Raw genomic sequence first — 22,230 nt, 5'->3', positions numbered from 1 at the left:
ATGATTCGTGACCCGACCCGATTGACAGGTCTACACACAGTAATAAAATTATATTAGATTGTAAAGTATATTGTTTTAATTGATAAGAATATATTATAAATAATGGATGTGGTGCATTTTGAGCTAATTCCTTCGCTCAAAAAAAAAAAAATAGTATGATACAAAAATAAATTATATGATAATTTATGAGTGTTATAATTTTTTTTTTAATAAAATTATAATTTAATTTGTACATATGAAATATTGGTACTTTATCGAAAATAAAACTCTAAATTAACAATTTTATCCTAAAATTCTATCCAAATTTGATTGAAAATAGAATTCTTAATTAACTTTTTTATCTTGCAAATTGAATTTTATATAACTCTATCCTACGTGGCGTGACACTTGGCGAAAAGTTAAAACGCCAAGTGTCGTTATCTCGTCGCCTGTCTAAAAGTTTAGCTTTATATATTAGTTATATGATTATACATAGAAACATTAAATTATCTCTTACCCTTTAAACTCAAAGATAAAATTTAAAGCATAAAAAAAAAAAACTTCGTTAAAAATCAAAAACTGCCCGAAAATCATATTTAGAGGCTGAATTTGGCCACGAGAGGGTTCTTAGAACATTGTTTTCACATGAAAAACATTACCTTTTTTTTTTATCAAAATCGGATGAGTTTAGAACCTGATCGGGATTAAAACGGGATAAATATTAACGAACGGAAATATAATAATTAAAACACGAATTTACGTGTTCAAAATAATCTGGAATTAAGTTAAACTAATCAGTAGTTATAATCACCAAAATTTCAAAACATCATTACTATAAAAACCCTAAATCAATTGTTCATTAAAATCCTAAAATCATGATTTTCAATAATTAAAAACCTTATAAAATTTACAAAATCTGAAAATTATAAAGTTTAATCATCAAAAATACAATTTGATACTAATTAAATTAATTTCAAACATTAAAATCAAAACCCATAAATCAATAATTATAATTACACAAATTAATAAAACAATGGAGAAGAAAATAAGACTAACCTTTTTGTGTGGGAAATTTTGAGAATTCATGGGGTATTTATAGAGTAGAGAGTGTAGGGTTAAATTTGGGCTTATAAAAATGTGGGCTTAAGTTATGGGTTTTGGAATGGGTTATTCCAATAAGAGTATGTAGGAATAATTTACATTGCCCACTAATTAATAAACGTTTGACCCAAAATATATTTTACTTTTATAAAACCTTATATATTTAAAATGTTTTAACCCTTTAAAATATTTAATTAAAATACTTAAGCCCTTAACAATACATTTTATTAATACTGAAATACTTTATAAAAATACATAAAAATACGGGGTATCACAAAAAGGGTCCCTTTTGTGAAAATATAGGTCACATTTTATTAATACTGAAATACTATAATGAGAGATGTTTGGGGGGTTTTTGTCCCTCGGGAGACTTACAAATCAGAGACTGGTTGCGCGCGGCCTATACCTGCAAAACAACGGAGACTCTGGTTGTTGGAGCTCTGCCTCCGACGATCAAGTTAGTACTTGAGTATGAACCGGAGAAGATACGGAAAGAAGATATGAGATCTTCTCGGATTCCGAGATCAAGTGCTTTTTTTATGTAAGAGAGTGTAGGGTATGCCGTAATAATTTGTAGATGTCCCAAAAATGGGGGGAATCTCCCTATTTATAGGGTCGTAGGGAAACGTGCCCCTAATTAGGTCACTCTGACCTAATTCTACTAGGCTGCGCCGAATTACGGCTTTCTCGAGATTTGGGCCCTTGAGGGCCGCCTTTTTCTCCTAAGTTCCAAGAAGGACACGTGTCAAATGGAGGTTGGTCCAATTCGGACCAACCAGAATATGACACGTGTCAGGACGTGATTGGCTCACGTGGCATGGGTAAATTACCCAAAGCATTTCCCCCTCACAAATGTGATGTGGCGTGCCACGTGGCATCTGTGACTGATGTGTCTATTTTATATAGTATTTTACCCCCGTCCCTTGGTCATAATTAGTAGTGTTTTTGGCTCTTTAGAGCCACTTTCATTACTAATTGGTGTTTTCTAGTGTTTTCGTAGATTTGATTGACTTTTGCAGGGAATTACAGTTTTGGAGTATTTTCCCGAGATATTTTGGAGCAATCACGAGCATTGGAGAAGCACGACCAGATTTTATAGCCCAGGGCCGATTAGAGCCATCGAACCGGTGATTAAGGGCTCGGTATAGGTGATACCGGGGCATTTGGACCAAGTATTCAAGACCGGAAGAGGAAACCCTTATTGGCCCGAAGAATTGGGGCCTAATCGTAATCCAAATAATGGCCCAAGAGAGCCGCCCGACCAAAGAGGCTGGCGCCCGGAGGCGCGCCCGGCCGGGCGGGAGAAGTTGAGGCTGGCGCCCGGGGGCGCGCCCGGCCGGGCGCGAGATTAGTACTAGAGAGTAAAAAGGCGCGCCCGATCGGGCGGTGCCTCGCCCGATCGGGCGCGTGTATTTATTAGGAGGCGATTAGCGTCGTTTTAGTTTGTTTTAGTTTAGGATTTGTACGGAGTATAAATACCCCCTCCGTAATACGATTTTGAGGGTTTTTCTTCTCTCTCTCTCTTTCTTTTGACTCTTTCTTTACTCTCTTAATTGTTTTCTTAGATTTCTTTCTCTTAAACCTTTGTTCTTAATCTACTCTTAATTCCAGATTTATTTTGGTAACGATTTCTCTTCTCTTAATCTTAGTTGTTTATTTTATTCCTTTAATCATGTCTTGCTTTATTGCTTTGATTAGTTTAGTTTCTATTATGTGTGAGTAGTTTTCTTTCTAGGGTTTATGGGGATCCATAAATAATATGAATGGGTAATTTATTGTTGTTAGTTATCAATGCTAGATTAATTTCCTATTGATTAGTTTAATGCTCTGTGACTAGATTTGCGCAGATCTTTTATGCATGAGTTTAACAATATTGATTCGAGATTCGACAAATGAGAATTGATGTTTAGGTCTAGTTTCAATAGGAAGGTTAATTTATAAATGGTTAGGTCGAGATTCGAGAGATGAGATTTAATACCGGTAAATTAATTGTGTGATTATAATACGTAGCGAAAGCCATTTATAATCTGATTAATATATGCATTGATGAATGATTATTATATTTTACCCTGGAATATTATTTATTGGTGAACCTGTGCCCTAAATCCTTTTATATATTATTTTCTCCCTATTCTTGATCTCCATAGTTTAGTTTATTATTCAAATTCACATATTGGTTACCTAATAATCTAGATTATATTAGTTAATTAGGAATAGAAAGATCCGTTTCTCTGTGGATTCGACCCTACTTCCCTATCTACATTAGTTAGAGGATTTAGGTACTACTTTTGATTTGGGGATACGACTTTACCCTGTCAGTGACACATGTCACTCAGCTATAGGAAATAATAATAAGGGTTTTTTTAATGTGAAAATATAACTTTTCACATTCCAGGGAAAATTACAAAATTGTCCTTGTTTTTACCTCTCTATAAATACGCATTTTACCCCTCTTATTTTGGACGTTTCCAAAATATTCAAGAGAGAGAAAGTTACAAAGTTAGAGAGAGAGAGAGAGAGATAGTCTGCTTTCCGTATGTTTGTGAACACAAACTTTGGTAATTTTCCGCCTGCCTCAGCCGGTTTACAAACCGTCTATACCCAAGCAAGCAAGGTCAGCTTCAGCAGCAACCGCAGTCGATCATCACCGTTTGCCCCCTTTTAGAGACAAACGAAAGGTACCGCCTCTACCCCCTTCAACTCATTTACATTTGTTTCAATTCATTCAATAAGTGGACTCATCACCAACACACACGGCACGGCCTAGGTCAGTAGTCAGCCGGTCACCTGGGACAATTGAGTCTAGGATTGGGAGTACCGGCTCTTGGTGCATGAAGCAATTTTGTACTCCTCAACCGACCATCTATGTGTCTGTGCAGGACACGATGGATAGAACTAAACAGACAGCCACCACACGACGTCGAAGAGACAGTACTTTGGAAGTGATGTCCAATGAGGTAACCCCGGTTGAGGGGTCAGAGAGCAATGAAGGCTTAGGGGAATATTCCCCGTCTGGGATTCTTAGAACCCCAAGTGACACAATCTTATACGATGAGGGTAGAGACGGTGAGGAACCCATCTCCCAGATGAACCTTAATGAAGCTGGCCCCGTAGATAGAGACGGGGTAGAGTCTACATCAGGGTCAGCCGGCGAAGAGGGAGACGGTGAAAGCTCCGCCTCAGGGTCTAGCACTGAGGATGATAGTTGTTGAGGGTAAAAATACCCCATATATGTGGACCAGTCCCGTACCGACACGTGGCCAAGTTATAGGGTGACACGTGTCATTATGGGAAGATGCCACGCGTCCAGCTTAAGAGCACTCAAAGGCTCAGGCCAATTTCGTAGCGACACGTGGCCCAGTTAGAGGGTGACACGTGTCGTTACAAGAAGATGCCACGTGTTTAGGGCATGTGTTCCCCTGAAATTAGCACGCAAAAGAGGCCTAATAACGTCAGGGCCCAAATCCCGAGAGATATCATTGAAAGCCGCAAAGCGGCGCCCCCAAAGTAACACGTGGCATTCACTGATTGCGCAGCCAATCACGTCATGCAATTCTAGGGTACAACCCTAGAATGGGGCACGAGTCCCACCCCTATAAATACCCCAATCATTTATGATGGGAGGGGTGGATTAAGACATTACAACAAAAAGAGCATTAATTGCTCCAACTTCTCTCTACTTTCTCTCTCTAGCCTTTTCCGTTTCCGATCACTAACTTGATCGTCGGAGGCGAATATTCCGACAACCGGAATATTCGTTGTTTAGCTGGTCGGACCGTCTCGTTGCCAGGAGAGCATGACCAGTATCTGAGGAAATCCAAAAAACACCCGAAACATTTGGCGCCGTCTGTGGGGATACTCGTACGTTATGGCGATAGACGGTCAAACACCTAATCCAGGTGAAGACGGACATGTAGAGGATATAATCCCTACAATCCATACCAGCGATCCGCTGATAGCCACATTTCAAGAAGCTGATGACCCTCCTGTTACCGCAGCCTCTCTGAAGGCCGCACTTAACAAATTCAGGAAGGAGTTTGAGAGCAATGGAGCCTCTACCTCTAGGCAGCCGCCCAGGAGAGAGGAACAGAGGGCTCTAAAGAAAGCACATAGCAAAGTAGTCCATGCAACGGACGCTGGAAACACTCCCTTTCGTAGGCCGACTGGAAGGTCCCCAAGGGTGCCACGGACAAATTTTTCTGATTTGTTGGCGAAAACACAGTCGGCTAAGGGGAGGGGTAGGCAGCCTCGAGGAGAGGAGCCTGAGCCGTCTAGACGATGGAAGGACGCAAGGGATTACCTTCGGCATAAGCAGCGGGAACGTGCCGCCTACTCGGACACGGCCTCAACCCCAACTATGCTGGATGATTTTTCAAATCATTCTCTCTCCCAATATACCAACACGGCCATCTCCAAAAGAAGTCAGGCGGTCCGCACCCCAACTCCTATTCCAGTTGTCCATACTCCAACTCCTATTCTAGCCCAATCACTTCAATATCAACCTCCTCAGGGGTTCAATGGCTTGATGTAGCCGAATCCCCAAGTCTTCGGACAATATGGGCCTTACGGACAGGCGTACGAACATGCTCCCTACCTGGCTGGACCGTCCGTGCAGCCACAACCCATCGATTGTCAGATGCGCCTACTGACTCTGGGAGATAAGTCGCCTCCGTTTTCACAAGATGTTCTAACTGCCCCTCAACCGCCAAAGGTGAAGAGTGTACTTTTGGGAGCCTATGATGGTACGGGCAACCTAGAAGAACACATCACCTCGTACAGAAACCTGATGTACTTGCAAAGTGTAGATGATGCTACTTGGTGCAAATGCTTTCCGACCACTTTGAAAGGTGTGGCACAAGATTGGTTCAACAGCCTGCCGGGCGGATGTATCAATTGTTTTACTACCCTTAGTTTGCTGTTTGTGGGAAATTTTTCATACAACATACCGCCTCGAAAGACTAGCCTTAATTTGGCGACAATCGTCCAGGGGAAGAATGAGGGCCTACGCTCGTACGTCCAGCGATTTAACCAAGAAAAAGCCCAAATTCATAATTTTCCAGATGAAATGGCTTACTCTGAATTTCTTCGGGGATTAAGGCACAATGGTTTTAAATTTGACCTGGTAAGGAAAAATATTCGGACATACGCAGATGTTTTGTGGGAAGCCGAAGCCTATATTGAAGCGGCGGACTTTTGTTCGCTCACAAAATCAAAAGCGCCGGCCAAGGGGGATGAGAAGAAACTTTCTCAGCAAGACTCGGCCGACCAAAAGAAAGAAGGAAAAAAGAGAAAAGAAGTCTGAGTGGCTGATGCCCAGCCGCAGAAGTCCAAGAAGGTCAAGACGTACGAGCCTCAGTATGAATTCAACAAGGACTGTTATTCTATCTTGATGGAAATCAAGGATAAATTTGAGTTTGAAAAGCCATAACCGCTGAGAGGCCCGGCCCAATACAGGAACAAAACAAGTACTGTCATTACCACAAGGACGTGGGACATGACACAAACGATTGTATCAATTTGAAGAGACTGTTGGACAAGCTAGCCGAGAAGGGCATGCTGAATTCTTATGTGATGAAGTCCAAATTCACTTACACACGGACAAACAACACGTCCGAGCAAAGACAGAAAAATGATAAGAATAAAGACAAGGAAGATGATGGGAATAGCACTGACTCAGGCTTTGTGGCCCTGATATCAGGGGGATTTTCCTCAAGCGTCCCAACTATGAAGGGGATCAAGCAGGATGCCCGGAACTTGGGAAAGGTGATGCAAGCGGATTCAGTGAAGGCCGAACCCTTTCCCGAAGTAATCATCAGTGAGGTCGACCGGGGGGAAGTCAAAGCTCTGCACAATGATCCCATGGTATTCATTATGAAGATAACTAATTTGAAGGTCGGACGAATATTGATTGATACGTGTAGTGCGGCTGATATCATCAGCCTGGCCGCCTTGAAGAATCTAAGATTCCCCGAGGATGTTCTTCAGGACATTACTCACCCGTTGGTCGGATTTGGGGGGAATGTTATCCACCCGGTTGGGCGGATAGATTTACCCGTCCGCTTCGGGCAAAAAGGGGAAGGAAGAGATATGGTTGTCCGCTTCCTAGTTGGGAAAGAGCTGACTGGATATAATGTCATACCCGGCCGTTCTACACTGAATGCAGCCAAAGCAGTCATTGTACCTCACCTAATGCTGCTAAAGTTTGAGAGGACAGACGGAAAAATAGGGATAATCCAAGGGAGTTAGAAGATGGCAAAGGAATGTAATCAGTTGGCCGTTAAGCCTACAGCGCGCGGACCAAAGGCGTCCGAGCCAAAAGAAGAAGGAACCTTACTCCCAGCACACCAGGTCGGCCAGAAGCGTAAGGCGGCTAAGATAGAGAAAGCATAGCAGCTAATGAATGTCAGTCGACCAAAAGAGTTACGACCCCAGCTGGCCGGCAGTCACCAAGATATAGTGCTTGACCCCGATCAACCAGGTCTGACGGTTAGTGTGGGCACTATAGCTTTGGGTGTGCTTGGGGATTAGTTAATTCAACTGCTGAGAGAGTTCAAGGATGTATTTGCATTTGATGTTAGTGAGATGCCAGGAATAAGCCCTGACCTGGCCGTGCACAAGCTGGCTGTAAATCCAGCCATTAAGCCTGTCCGCCAGAAGAAAAGGAATCATGGAGAAGAGAGGAATCAGGCGGCCGCAGCTGAAGTAAAAAAGCTGTTGGACGCCGGTTTCATTCGGCAATGTTATTACCCAGACTGGGTAGCCAATGTGGTTCTCGTGAAGAAGCCGAATGGAACTTGGAGAATGTGTGTGGATTACACCGACTTGAACAAAGCATGCCCTAAGGATAGCTTTCCCTTTCCCAAAATCGACCGCCTGGTTGATTCAACGGCCGGGCATGCCTTGATGAGTTTTATGGACGCATACTCCGGATTCCATCAAATTCCATTATGGGAAGAAGATCAAGAGAAAACAGCGTTCGTAACTGAGCAGGGGTTGTACTGTTACAAAGTTATGCCATTCGGCCTTAAGAGTGCCCCAACTACCTTTCAACGACTTGTTAATACAGTCTTCAGAGATCAGCTCGGCCGGAATATGGAGGCGTACATTGATGACATGATTGTCAAGTCAAAAGAGCCGGCCGACCATCTGAAGGATTTGCGAGAAACTTTTACCGAACTCAGGCGGCATAAGATGATGTTAAATCCAAAGAAATGTGTCTTTGGTGTTGAGTCCGGTAAATTTCTCAGATTTTTAATTGATCAGCGTGGAATTGAGGCCAACCCTGAAAAGATTCAAGCCGTCCTGGACATGAAGTCACCAAGGACGATTAAGGAAGTACAAAGATTGACCGGCTATTTAGCAACACTTGGTAGATTTCTGTCTAGATCAGGGGATAAGTGCCGTTATTTCTTTCAAACCATCAAGAAGAAATCCATGTTTGAATGGATAGAGGAGGTCGAGGAAGCATTCGTACAGCTAAAAAGCCACCTTTATACATTGCCTCGGCTCGTCAGTCTACTCAAGAGTGAGAAGCTATTTATCTACCTTGCCATCTCTGAACACTCTCTAAGTGCCGTCCTGCTTGCTGAACGGGACGACCACCAGATCCTAGTCTACTTTATCAGCCATGTACTTCACAACGCTGAGCTGAGGTATCCCCCTATTGAAAAATTTGGCTTGGCATTATACATGGCACCGAAAAAGCTGCGGCCATACTTCTTGGCACATTCAATTGTGGTCTACACAGACCAACCTCTGAAGAAGCCATTTACAACTCTAGAGGCAAGTGGTCGTATGCTCAAGTGGGCCTTGGAAATGAGAGGCTTTGACATTGCGTTTGAGCCAAGAAAAACAATCAAGGGACAAGCCTTTGCTGATTTTTTAGCTGAGATGACTCGGCCAGATCTTCAGCTGGCCAGAGACCAGATTTGGAAGGTGTTCGTGGATGGTAGTGCAACAACTACTGGGTGTGGTGCAGGTGTCATATGTCAGTCTCCTGAGGGAGATAAGTTTGAGTACGCTCTGAGATTTTAGTTTCAAGCCTCCAATAATGAGGCCGAGTATGAAGCCCTCCTGGCCGGCCTTAGAATGTGTAAGGCGGCAGGAGCAACAAAAATTGATGTAAGCTCGGACTCCCTACTTGTAGTTGGCCAGGTGAATGGAGACTTCGAGGCAAGGGAGCCGGCTATGATGAAATACCTGAAAATTGTAAAGAAGGAGGCTAAGGGCCTAGATCATTTTACTCTACAACAAGTTCCTCGTTCGTCCAATCATCAGGCGGACGCCCTCTCTAAATTAGCATCCTCAGCATCATGTGATACACCCAGGTCGGTATTTTGGGAGGTAAAGGAAAGAAGGAGTATTGATGCCGAGCCGGTACATATCATTGATAGAAGCTCCACTTGGATGGAAGGGATCATATCTTATCTAAAGGATGGATTACTCCCGGCCGATCCCAAAGAGAGCTGGATGATGAAAAAGAGAGCGGCCTGGTTCCAAATGAAGCAGGGGGAGTTGTTTAAAAAGGCATTTGTAAAGCCGTACCTGAAGTGTATTACTCCTGAGAAAGTACATGATGTCGTGGACGATCTTCACCAGGGGCAGTGCGACTCTCATATTGGAGGACGAGCCTTGGCTGAAAAGGCTGCCCATCTGGGCTACTACTGGCCGAGCTTAAAGTCGGACGCCATGAAAATGGTAAAGAAATGTGACAAGTGCCAGAGATTTGCAACCTTGATCCACCGCCCTGCCAACAGTCTGTCGGCCATCAGTAGTCCGCTCCCCTTTGCCAAATGGGGGATGGATATTTTAGGACCGTACACACCAGCATCTGGTCAAAGGCGTTATGTGTTTGTAGCAGTAGACTACTTCACAAAGTGGGTGGAGGCCGAGGCTGTACGGGGCATCAAGTGGACAGATGTTTCAGCCTTCATATGGAAGAGTATCATTACACGCTTTGGCGTTCCTCAGTCTATGGTGTTCGACAATGGACCCCAGTTTGAAACGCCTCAACTCAAAGAATGGTTGGAGGACCAGGGCATAGCTCATTGCTTTGCTTCAGTCGGCTGACCACAAGCCAATGGCTAAGTAGAGGCATATAACAAGTTGATCTCCAATGGAATTAAGCGCAAGCTTGAAAGGGCAGGCGGCTTATGGGCTGATGAGTTGGTTAATGTGTTATGGTCCATACGAACCACGGCCAAGAGCTCCACAGGAGAAACTCCATTCTTCTTGGTCTATGGCGCCGAGGCTGTCCTCCCAATTGAGATGTATGAGCCCACCCTTAGGGTGATGCTATATGATGAAGCGGCTAATTGGGAAGCCATGAAGACCGCCCTAGACTTCCTTCCTGAAGCTAGGGGCAACGCGACGCTTAGACACGAAACCTATCGCCTAAGGATGACAAGGGCATACAATCGTCGAGTATCAAAGCGGCCGCTAAAATTGGGAGATCTGGTCATAAGGAAGATGGAGGCTGTGGGACGAGCAAATGAAGATGGAAAGCTGACCCCAAACTGGGAAGGGCCGTATCGGATCAGGGAGGAAGTTCGAGATGGGACTTACCGTCTCGAAGCCATGAACGACCGACCAATTTCGCGTACATAGAATACTGACAATTTGAAGAAATATTATGTTTAGTACTTAGCCAAAAGCTTTATATACAGCTAGGTCTGTTGACCGAGCAATGTAAGCCGTACGGTCACAACAATGTAATTTTGACAAATTAATGAAAAGTTAAACATTGTTATATTATTTTCCATTATATTTATGCTTAGTAGTACGGTCATAGTCTACACAGAGATGCAGCGTGAAATTTGTGATTAGGTTGCTTGCAACATAGCAACCCGGTCGCAGAATAAAATAAAAAATAATAATAATAACGGCTATTTCACCAAATGCCACTGAGCAATTTAAAAATTCACCAAATGCCATCGGACTTTTCAGAATTTTCCAAATGCCACCCAGTTTTTTAAAAATTCACCCAGTGCCATTAATGACTAACGGCCGTTAACTCTGTTAGTAATTAGGGGTTAATCATGACACGTGTCATGACATAATTGGATCATTTATCTTAATTCATAAATTTTTTTTAAAAAAAAATAAAAACAAAAACAGTTAAAAAAAAAATACAAAAAATAATAAAAAAAAACAAAAAATAAAAAAAACCTCAAAATTTTCCCAGCCACCCGACCACCGCCAAACCCTAACCCCTCCCCTCATCTCGCCGGAAAACGGCCGGTCACCACCGAAACCACCAACAATCGGCCGGCCGACCATGTAGCTCCCCACCTGACCCACCGCCGACCCCCAAAACCTCCCTCACAAACTCCCCCGACCCCATAAAACCGCAAACACGAGCATCACCCACCCCAAAAACCACCCACACAACCGCCCCGACCCTAATAACCACCAGTAAAAAGCCCCTCCTCCCTTCTCCCACCGTCGAAACGACAGATTTTGAGGGTGGGGAAAGGGAGGAGGGGCTTTTTACGGGTGGTTTTTGGGGTCGGGGCGGATGTGTAGGTGGTTTTTGGGGTCGGGACGAGCAGCGTGGGTGGTTTTGGGGGTCGGCGGTAGGTCGGGTGGGGAGCTACATGGTCGGCCGGCCGATTGTTGGTGGTTCCAGTGGTGACCAGCCGTTTTCCGGCGAGATGGGGGGAGGGGTTAGTGTTTAGCGGTGGTCGGGGTGGCTGGGAAAATTTTGGGGATTTTTTTTAAAAAATTTTTTTAACTTTTTTTGTTTTTTTTTTTAATTTTTATGAATTAAGATAAATGATCCAATTATGTCATGACACGTGTCATGATTAACCCCTAATTACTAACGGAGTTAACGACCGTTGGTCATTAATGGCACTGGGTGAATTTTTTAAAAACTGGGTGGCATTTGGTGAATTCTGAAAAGTCCGATGGCATTTGGTGAATTTTTAAATTGCTCAGTGGCATTTGGTGAAATTTCCGTAATAATAATAATAATAAGAACGAGTGACTTGACCTTAAAGTCACATGTATACGTCCGTTCCTCACTGAGACGGACGAAAAAGGTAAGATACCCTTTGAAACCCCACTAATGGGGCAAGGGCATACCTAGGCATTCCAGCCCAGCCAAATTAGAAATTTTAAGTTGAGATCATACTTGAAATTTTTTGAGCGCGTCCGAGCGATAGTTTCAACGGACAAACTCACATAAAGCTAATTGAACGGCCAAATAATGTGTTGATTCGGCGTATCACCTAGTCCAAGGGCAATCATTACTATGATTTGATTAACTTACTAGTAGTCATACCCCCTAAGGTATAAATTATACCAAGTCAATCAAACCACTTAAAATATGGACTAGGCGAACGCCGAATAAAGGGGCATACCCCCCAAATTGTACGAGGATACAAAAACGTGTAAAAAGTACGCGTACGAAAAAGCAAAAACATGTTAAATGTAAAATTAGCATAGTATGAAGCAAAATAGAAAACTTGGATTAATAAAAAGACCGCTGAAAGGGCGGCAAAGTATCTTACATAAAACCGCTTGAAAAGGCGGCAGGTAAAGAAAATAGAAATTAACTAAACAAGGTAGAAAAAGCTGAAAATCAGGGGGCGGCTGGGGTTGGAGCTAGATCCTGGACTTGGGCGGGATCTTGAGAAGCGGCAAGGGACACGTCCTCAACTAGCGCCTCCTTGCTCTCCACTTCACCGTCATTGCCGTCCGCCACTTCTTCATTTTCCTCATCTTCGGAGGTTGTTGGTGTGACGTCCAACTCAGGAGAAAGCTGTCCAGCCTTCTTAGGTTCTTCCCTGAGGCAGACGAAGTTGAGGCGTTTAGTGAAGCGCTCTTGAAAAAAGGCCGCCTCCTCTTCGTCCACCATGAGCTCGAACGCCTCAAAGAAGTGGCTCTTCAGTCTGTCCTTAGCGTTCTGTTCAATGCGGACGACCTCGTCTGTGCTAGGGGCCCGAGGTGTCTTCAGCAGTAGAGATAAGTCCTCAACGGACTTCTTCAAAGTCTCCACCTCGGCCCTAAGTGCGTCCGCCTCGTCCAGGGCATCTTTCAAATGTTTTTGGGCTAAGGCCACCTCACTTTTGAGCTTTTCTGAGGCCTCGAACCCTTCTTTCCAGCGCTGGCCGTCCAAGAGGGCCTGATCCCTCTCCTGCCTTATAGTGTCCCTGGCTAAGGTCTCTTGTTCGAGGGCCTTACCCAGTTTCACCAGATCTTCTGCCTGACGCGTTGCCTTGTCGGACAGCGCGTTGATCTGGGTATCAAAATATCGGCGCTGGACGACCGTTTCCCCAGTAACAGCATCCTGGGCCTTCTGGACCTTCTCCCAGGAGCGCTTCAGCTTTTCGTTTTCTTTGTCCTTCCATTCAAGGAAGGCGGTGAGTCGCAAGAAAATCTGCGCACAAGAAAAACGGTTTAGTAAATCAGGGAACAAAGAAATTCAGAGAACAAGGAAAGGTCCTCAGTATGAGGGTTGAAAAAGCTACCTCAGCGCTGCAGTTGATCATTGGGCTGAGGAAGCCCTCATGTATTCCCCGCAGCTTATCTCGCTGCTCAGCAGGGACGGCCCGGGCCATGGCTTCCCGCATGGCCTTCCTGTACGCCCTAGTAAGGGACTGGCCAGGCAGCTTCATCTGTAGCTCCTCCGTAATATCTACACGCGGACGCAAAGAGTTTAATTTAAGCTAAGTAAAAAAAATAAATAAAATAAAAAAAAAAATTGCAAGAGGACTTGAACTGACCGTCGGAGAAGCTTGGGGGGTGGAAGGTGAATGACGGAGGCGGCGCAGGCTCGTCCTCTTCTTCACCCGTTCGGCCAGGCTGGTCGCCGGCCGACTGAATGACTTTAAGCCAATTAGATTCGTTGACTCTTTGTACGGGCGGAGTCACTTCTGGCCCGGTCGGTTTTACCGGGGTCGACTTACCCCTATTGTCCGATTTCTCGAACTTATCATAAACCGGCGTGGTGGCCGGATCCATGGACTTGGAGGCCCCGCTATCACTCAGCCGGGGTTGTTCTCCTTTGGACTGCTTAGAGACAGTCCGCGACGTGGTCTTGGCTGCAATGGTGGAAGTGGTCTTGGATGCGACCGTCTTCCTTTGCTTAGACGCCCTACCGTCCTTGTCCGTCTTGGAGGCAGGGGACGACTGCTTCCGTTTGGACCTAGGGGTCGGAGTTGACCGCTGAAGAGGCAAAAGTTAGCAAAAAGTGAGCAAGATAATGCAATTGATTGGCCGTGCCTAGTTAGGAAGAAGATCTCTTCCGTAATGCCAACACAGACGCAAGAATACGTCCGTGGGAACCCAGAAGGGAGGACCTTCCGAGCATCCCAGCACGGACGAAAAGAAGAAATGGAGGTGAATATACTTACTTCTTTAGATTGCTCGTACAGCTTCTGACGAGCCTTGTAGCGGGCCAAGTCAATCTCCGATATATTCACTTCCCCTTTCTGCTCTGAGTCCAGCATCTTGTACACCTCAGCTGTAAAAGAAAAGGAAGAAGTGTTAGAAAATCCTTCAATTTCAAATAACCTATGTATGTGCAAATATATATGTTCATGCATCCACCTTGGGGCAAGTTCTTGTACAGGCCATAGGCGGACATGAACGTGGGATCCCGTAGCCAACTGGATAAGGGGACCCAATTGCTTGGAACGCGCTTAGTTTTGCCATTCCTCCTCACCCTCTTGACTTTGAAGTATTCAAGCTGGTGCTCTTGGCTGGGGTGGACGGGTGGTTTATCAGGCTTGAGGTCCCCACGTCTAAGCTGAATTTGTTCAGCATTAAACCGATTCATCCACAAGTTAAATTCAACATATTTGGTCTTAATGCGGTAGAATCGGTGCTTCTAGTCGCGCCATTTGGAGACGCGGTCAACCACCATCATGTAGTCCCTGGTGGAGCTCAGAATGAACCAGCCGTCCGTGTCCGCGTCCAGCTTGGTTAGTGAGTGCATCTCATAGAAGACTGCAAAGTACGACTTGAAGCCTTTGCAGATGCATGTCACCAAGTACCCAAAGACGTTCAACCAGCTGTTCGGCATCAGCTTGAAGAGGGTAATGTCGTATTCGTCCAGGATTGTGCGGACGAAAGGGTGGAGAGGAAAGCGCAGTACGACATCTAAGGCCGCCCTATAAACGCTAAAGGACCTTTGGCGCGGCCTCTCTTCCTCCCAAGCAGCCACAGCGCGTGACTTCCTTGGAGGCTGAATCTCAAATCCCTCCCCAAGGTGGAGAAATGCCTTGTACGTCTCAAATTTGTAGTTCAGGTAGCCCAAGGCCGTGCTACCCGCTGTACAGGCGAACGGATCTTTGAAGTTGTCAATGTTGGCAACATCTTCCTCGGCCGCCTCCTCGCCCTCAGCGGCCGCCGCTTCGCCCTCGGCCGTTTTCTCGACCTCTTCCTCCTCTTGTTGAGGAGCACTCCCAAATTCAGAGGACAACACTCTATCCAGATCGGCTGCCTCTGTTGAGCTGCGGCCGCCCCAGGAAGAGGTGGTGTCTTCATGAATTAGGGGCCTTTTGCCCTTGTCCTTAGCACCGGCCGCCTGACTTCAAGTAGGAGGAGCTCTGCAAGGAGGCAGGTCGGACGGTTCATTAATTGAGACCCTAGTCCTTGGTCTGTCCAACCTGCCATATCGGAGATAGAGTTCTGAGGGAGTGGGGACGGACGGATCAGCGTCCGTCCGAGAAGAGGAAGGAGGTCCTTCACAGAGTAGCAACTCGGCCCCATCCATGACCGATTTGGCATATTGGGGGAACATTAATCCCGAAGTTCGCCCGGACGTTCCCCCCGCAGCAGAAGCGCCCTGAGTTCTTTGGCGCTCCTCAAAAGAAGAAGTTACTTCCACGGCCAAGCAGTGAGTGCCCGTGGAAGCGGTCGTAGGAGTAGTAGAAGGCGTTTCTAAGTTAGGGTTGTTAGGTTCATAAGGAAGCCTAGGGTTCACCAGACTACCGTCTGGATTTCTGGCCGCATGACGATCGTACGTCTGCATTGTTCTTGCCATGTTCGACTGCAGGGACAGAGAAGAATGGGTGGAAGTGAGTTGGTATGCACTAGAAATGGACCCACTCCACGAAGGAGACAACTCGTCTCCGTCCACTCTAGACTCCTCAGTCCCAGGCGAACGGCTGGCCTCATGAGGAGAAACGGACGAAGCCGAGTGTTGAGCCAGATTTTAAAATGAAGAACAAAGAAATAAAAATGCAAGGAAAAGAAAACAGGCGGCCTACCTCTGTACGTGTAGAAAACTTGAAAGTCTTGAAGGTTGACCGGAAAACTCAAAGGATGTGCTCGGAAAACTCAATGGCATGGCAGAGCTCTTGAAGATTCAAAGAAAATGACACTTTCTCTCTCTAGAAGCTCTGACTTCTCTCGAGAAAATGCAAAGTTCCAAAGTGTGAAAATGAGGTCAAACCCTTCGTATATATAGGCAAAATTTATGGGGGTAAGATGGTAAATTCATCTTTCCCGCCTAAAAAGTTGAACGGTTATAATTTGAAAGTTTAACCTAGAATTTGAAGGGGCAAAGGACAAACGCTATTAGAATAGGCGAAAAAGAAGACGACCTAATAACAGCACGTCCGAAAATAAACGGATAAGAAAACGGAGCTAAAGCTCCCTCCTCAATGGCAAGACGGCCGGAATTCCAAAAACGAGTCGACCTACCATTGTCCGCGCCATCCGTAAAGATGGGCGTTCGCTTTAAATTTTCAGGCGGACAAAAGCCGCCTGTCAAAATCCTAATGCACCCGTACGCCCCAAGGCTATTTGAGGTTAGAGGAGTCGGCCTGTAAGCGTACGAGCCACCCCCTCCGAGGGGCAAATGTTGAGGGTAAAAGTACCCCATATACGTGGACCAGTCCCGTACCGACACGTGGCCAAGTTATAGGGTGACACGTGTCATTATGGGAAGATGCCACGCGTCCAGCTTAAGAGCACTCAAAGGCTCATGCCAATTTCGTAGCGACACGTGGCCTAGTTAGAGGGTGACACGTGTCATTACAGGAAGATGCCACGTGTTTAGGGCATGTGTTCCCCTGAAATTAGCACGCAAAAGAGGCCTAATAACGTCAGGGCCCAAATCCCGAGAGATATCATTGAAAGCCGCAAAGCGGCACCCCCAAAGTAAAACGTGGCATTCATTGATTGCGCAGCCAATCATGTCACGCAATTCTAGGGTACAAACCCTAGAATGGGGCACGAGTCTCACCCCTATAAATACCCCAATCATTTATGATGGGAGGGGTGGATTAAGACATTACAACAAAAAGAGCATTAATAGCTCCAACTTCTCTCTACTTTCTCTCTCTAGCCTTTTCCGTTTCCGATCACTAACTTGATCGTCGGAGGCGAATATTCCGACAACCGGAATATTCGTTGTTTTGCCAGTCGGACCGTCTCGTTGCCAGGAGAGCGTGACCAGTATCTGAGGAAATCCAAAAAACACCCGAAACAATAGTGATGCCCCTCTTTTCCCGCTTGAGGATATTGGATCCAAGGAGAGGAAAAAATGGGAGGCAAAGGATGATCCCTTTAACATCCACATCTCCGCTAAAGACAGGCGGATAATGCTAAAGGGCATAGAAGGCTTTGTAAAGAAGCGGCCCCTGGGAAATGGATATACTATCCGGGTGCCGCCTGAGCTAGGCACCATCTCTTGGAAAGATGACCCGGAGAATGCAAATGCCTACTTTGGATGCTATGAGGAGGAATTCTTGGCAGGCCTCCTGTAGGCGTCGCTCGAAGTGCACCTACGTTAAAGCATGTGTGAATATTCTTGGCACTCTTAGGAAGTGGGAATTCACATATACGATTAGGGACAAGGAAAGTAGGGAGCCGCCAACAAGTTTTTAAGGAACTTGTAAACCGTTCACGGATCATTTAAGGCAACCACGATTAAGGGACAACGAAAGGCAACAAAGATTAACCCGTGAAGGTTACACCCCATTCATAATCCATGAGATTACTAACTCCATATGGTTCGGAACCACGAAAGGAGGATCGGGGATGATGGTACAAAGTGAGTCATGGAGTCACATTCGCCCGTATTGGCCTCTACTCAATTCTTATAGAGAAAAGTGATTCATGCGATCTCAAAGGCATACAAACAAAGATTCAATTTGCTCCAATTTATTATTATGCTAAATTGGTTAAATTTTATGCAACACATTATTCTAAATATTTGTGATCACTTGAATTAATAACAAGATTAAAAAGGAACCTAAACCGGTCGTCCAAATTATCTTATTAGGCGTGATTTTCAATTACATATTCTCTTTAAACGTGCATTATGGTGATCAATAAATAATAATAGAATAAATAATAATATTGGAAGCAATTTAACAATAAATTGTTAGTCAAATAAAATATAAAATAACCTAATCATGATAATAGCAATATAAAAATAAAATAAGTAATTAAATTAATTAATTACTCACATTCCAAGCGTTCCTTTAAATTGCTACATCATGAATAAATTGTTAGTAACTTCAATAAAAAAATATAAATCAAATGAAAATTAAATAAAATAAATTTATATTTAATTTGGTCCAAACCCTCAGTTAATTATAACTTTCACGCCTTGGTTTAAGTATAGAACTTCGGCTATTGTATGGACTCCTTGGAGTGCTTAAAAAGGAAGGAATAGTGAAAGAATGGGGAGACTAGTGTTTAGGCTAAAGAGGGAGAAGAGAATTATTTGATGATCAAGCTTGTTGATGATTGAAAAAGGGGAGATATGACCTCTATTTATTGAGAAAAAAGAGGAGTCTTAGAATCAAGAAAAGATAAGAATTCGAATCGGATAAAACTCTTGCGATAGATAGCAGTTTTTGCGGTTTTTGTTTTTATCATATCTTTTGATCCAGATATTGGAATAAGATAAATAAGATATAGTTGGAAATCTCTTGAAGTCTACTTTCTAACTCAATTAGAATCAGATAAAAATATTTTTTAGAAGAAAAGATATGACCGAAATAGTGAGACGGTGTCAGTTTTGGATAGAGTTTGACATTTTATTCATATCTTTTCAGTTATAGCTCGGAATTGATATTATAATATATCATTGGAAAGATAATTTCATGAAATATCTAACCATATAAAATTTGGAAAAAATATATGAGGCACGAAAATCATATCTGACTATTTTTGAACGTTTTTTCAATTCGGATAGAAATAGGACTTTCAAAAAGAAAAGTTTTATTCAATTTCAAACTCTTTAATCTTATCTAATTAATCCTAATTGGTTTAGGAATGAGATTTAATAATTTGGACTCTCCACATGATCATTGGGTCGTAGGTAAGGTGGGCTTAGGTTCGGTTATGGGCTCAATTTAATATTTTTGCCATAACTTATTCGTTATAACTTAGATTTGGGCTTATATTATATCATTGAAAATCTCTTTTAAAGCCCCATCCAACTATTCAATCATTGAACCCAGATAATGGACCAAAATAAACTGAACTAAACTTTTTTTATAAAAAGGACACGAAATGAATGATTTTAAAGGACACGAAATGAATTATTTTGGGTTTAAAGGCACGAAAAGAGGAAAATAAGTTATGGTTTAGGGAAATGGGATAGGAGTTGGGTTGGTTTTATGAAATGGAAATATGGATTTAAGCACTCCAAAAATTAAATATTCAATCGACCAATAATGGCGGTGAAAGGTTGTTCATCATCGGGTTTGGTTTTGGGGAGACATTTTTAGGTGTCTACACCTCCAGTTCCCGCTTCACCATGCTGTGAGGGCCATACTTAGGGGTTATGGCTTGGGCGTCTGTGTAATACCTCGTATTTTTATACGTATTTTAAATAAAATAAGTATTTTGAGAAGTATTTAATTAAATTGAAACACTTTATTTAAAGTATTTTAATTTTTTATTTAAAATAAGTTTGGAAATATTTATAAAAGGAAAGTTTATTTAATTAATTAATTTAATTAAGTTGGGGTTTAATTTAAGGAAAGTTTTAATTTAGTAAAGTTTTATTAGGGATGCGATTAGGAAAATTAAAAGAGGAAAGTTAGGGAAAAAGGGTTTGTAGAGAATGGGTATAAATATCCCACATATGAGGCAAATCAAACTTTGCTCAGAGTGGAGAAAACCCAAGGTAAACTTCTCTCTCATTTCTCCTTATTTTTCTTTCTTTTTCTTTCTCCTTTTTCCCCCTCCCCTTTCTTTTTTTTTTGGCTGCTCTTTTCCCCCCTCCACCACTGCCGACCACCGGCAGCAGGTGGCCGCCGCCGCCAGCAGGCAGCCACCGGCGCTGGCAGCCAGCTTGGTGGCTGCCGCTGCACCCTCTCCCCCTTTTCGAATATAAAAAAAAATGAATCTTTATTACTTAAAACTAATTTAGTCCTAAATCTAATTGTTAATTATTAATTTTGGGATTTGATTTTGATGTTTGATTATAAGTATTATGTTAATGAATTTTTTTTAGATTATGTTTTTAAGTAAAAAGCCCCAATTTTTGAAACCGTAGGGTCTTGATTTGCAAATTATTGAAGGGTTATGATGTATAATGCTTTAGATCTTTGATTAAAGTGTTTTAAGGCTTATTTACAGCAAGTTTTTAATTAAATATAATTTCAGCATGTTTTAATTAAATTATGAGGGGTCTTATAATAGTATATATTGCTGGAAATTTGTGAAAGTGGATATAATACTCTTCTATAATTTTAAATTGTAGGAGACTTCGAAGTGAGTGATTTTTACTAATCGTGGCAATTCTAAGATCATATACAAGGTACGTTCGCGTACTTAGCATAATTATGTTGACAAAATAGCCTGCTAAATGTGTTTGGTTGATTACAAGTAGTATCATGCTAGGTTTGGATTGGAAATCATGATTTGGATATTATTGGTGATTGAATTGTGAAGCATTGTTTATTTGTGATGGATTATTGAATGGAAAATAATAGTTTGGAATATTATTTATGAACCACATATTCATTTATGGCATGTTAGAGAGCAAGTTTAATTAAACTTAAAGTTTAATTTGGTTTGGAATATTAGAAAAGAATTTTATTATGGTTCATATAATTTTTATTGATGCTATAAGCATGAGGAAAGAGCTATATATGTGTCTATGTGAAAGGAATGGTGTCCTTCGAATAAGTGTACTATTCCGTTAGTGGGTTCAGAATTATTAGAAAGCTAATATATACAGTAAGGTCAAGTGATCAGAATGTCTAGGTGGAGGCCGCTTCAGATTAGTAATATTAATGCATAATTAATATAACATCTTAATCTTGACTGAACCCTTCGGGTCACACCCTTTGCAGTAAACGAACCGACTCGACAAATTAATTCAGAAGAAATTAATTCGACGCCCGAGTATTAAATATTTAGACGTCGAAAATTCGAGCTTAGAGCGTCGAAACCGAGCGTCGGAAGTCGAGTCAAAAATAAGGAATGACGAGACGCGCAAATAATAATAAATCGCCAATATTTCCCAAAATACCCCTAGCATCAGAGTGCCCCGAGCATCCGAGTGCTAGGGGCAAAAATGTCCTGGCATAGGTGGCTAGCAAGCGCACCAAGCCGAGCCATGCACGACCGGCTGGTGCGTGCTAGCGCACCACAGCTAGCAGCTGCAAGCATCGCATGCTAGCAGCAGCTAGCAGCGCACGCACGAGTTGGGCTCTTGGCGGGCTTTGGCTGGGCCATAGGGACGTGTACTAGGGGAGAAAGTGGGAGCATATGGAAAGCAAGTGGGGGTGAGGGACATGTAGCACAAGGAGAGTATTGAGGTGGGAGCAAGTTTGGCCCCTTACTCTCCATGTGGTCCTCACCACCCTTTACATATGATAGTGCCACTTGTAGATTTATTATTAGTTTTCTTATTTATTTTAATTTAGCTTTAAAATAAATTGTGGAATTTCATGACTCCCACATTGATGGGATAGAAATTCCCACTTGACAGGCTCAAGTCATATTCACCTAATCAAAAATAAAACCTTAATCCTCTAACTATGTAGATAGGGAAGAAGGGTCGAACCACAGGGAAACAAGTCAATTTACTCCTAATTAATTAAATGCAATCTAAATTGTCAAGTAACAAATTGTTGTAAAAAGGTAATTAAATACTAAAAAGTAAGAGTAGGAAGGGAATAAAAAGGGTATAAATCAATGAAGGGAAACCTAGGGCATAGGTTCACT

General features: G+C 43.1%; 1 pseudogene; it reads right to left on the bottom strand.

Moving 5' to 3' along the window:
- Positions 1-12,664: 12,664 nt before the first annotated feature.
- LOC145632202 (uncharacterized) overlaps positions 12,665-22,230 on the bottom strand; it is a 124,045-nt pseudogene continuing 114,479 nt past the window's right edge.

This window comes from Chenopodium album, chromosome 1, assembly GCF_948465745.1.
Source record: "Chenopodium album chromosome 1, dcCheAlbu1.1, whole genome shotgun sequence".
Lineage (NCBI taxonomy): Eukaryota > Viridiplantae > Streptophyta > Magnoliopsida > Caryophyllales > Amaranthaceae > Chenopodium > Chenopodium album.
This window is presented reverse-complemented; position numbering and strand designations above follow the sequence as displayed.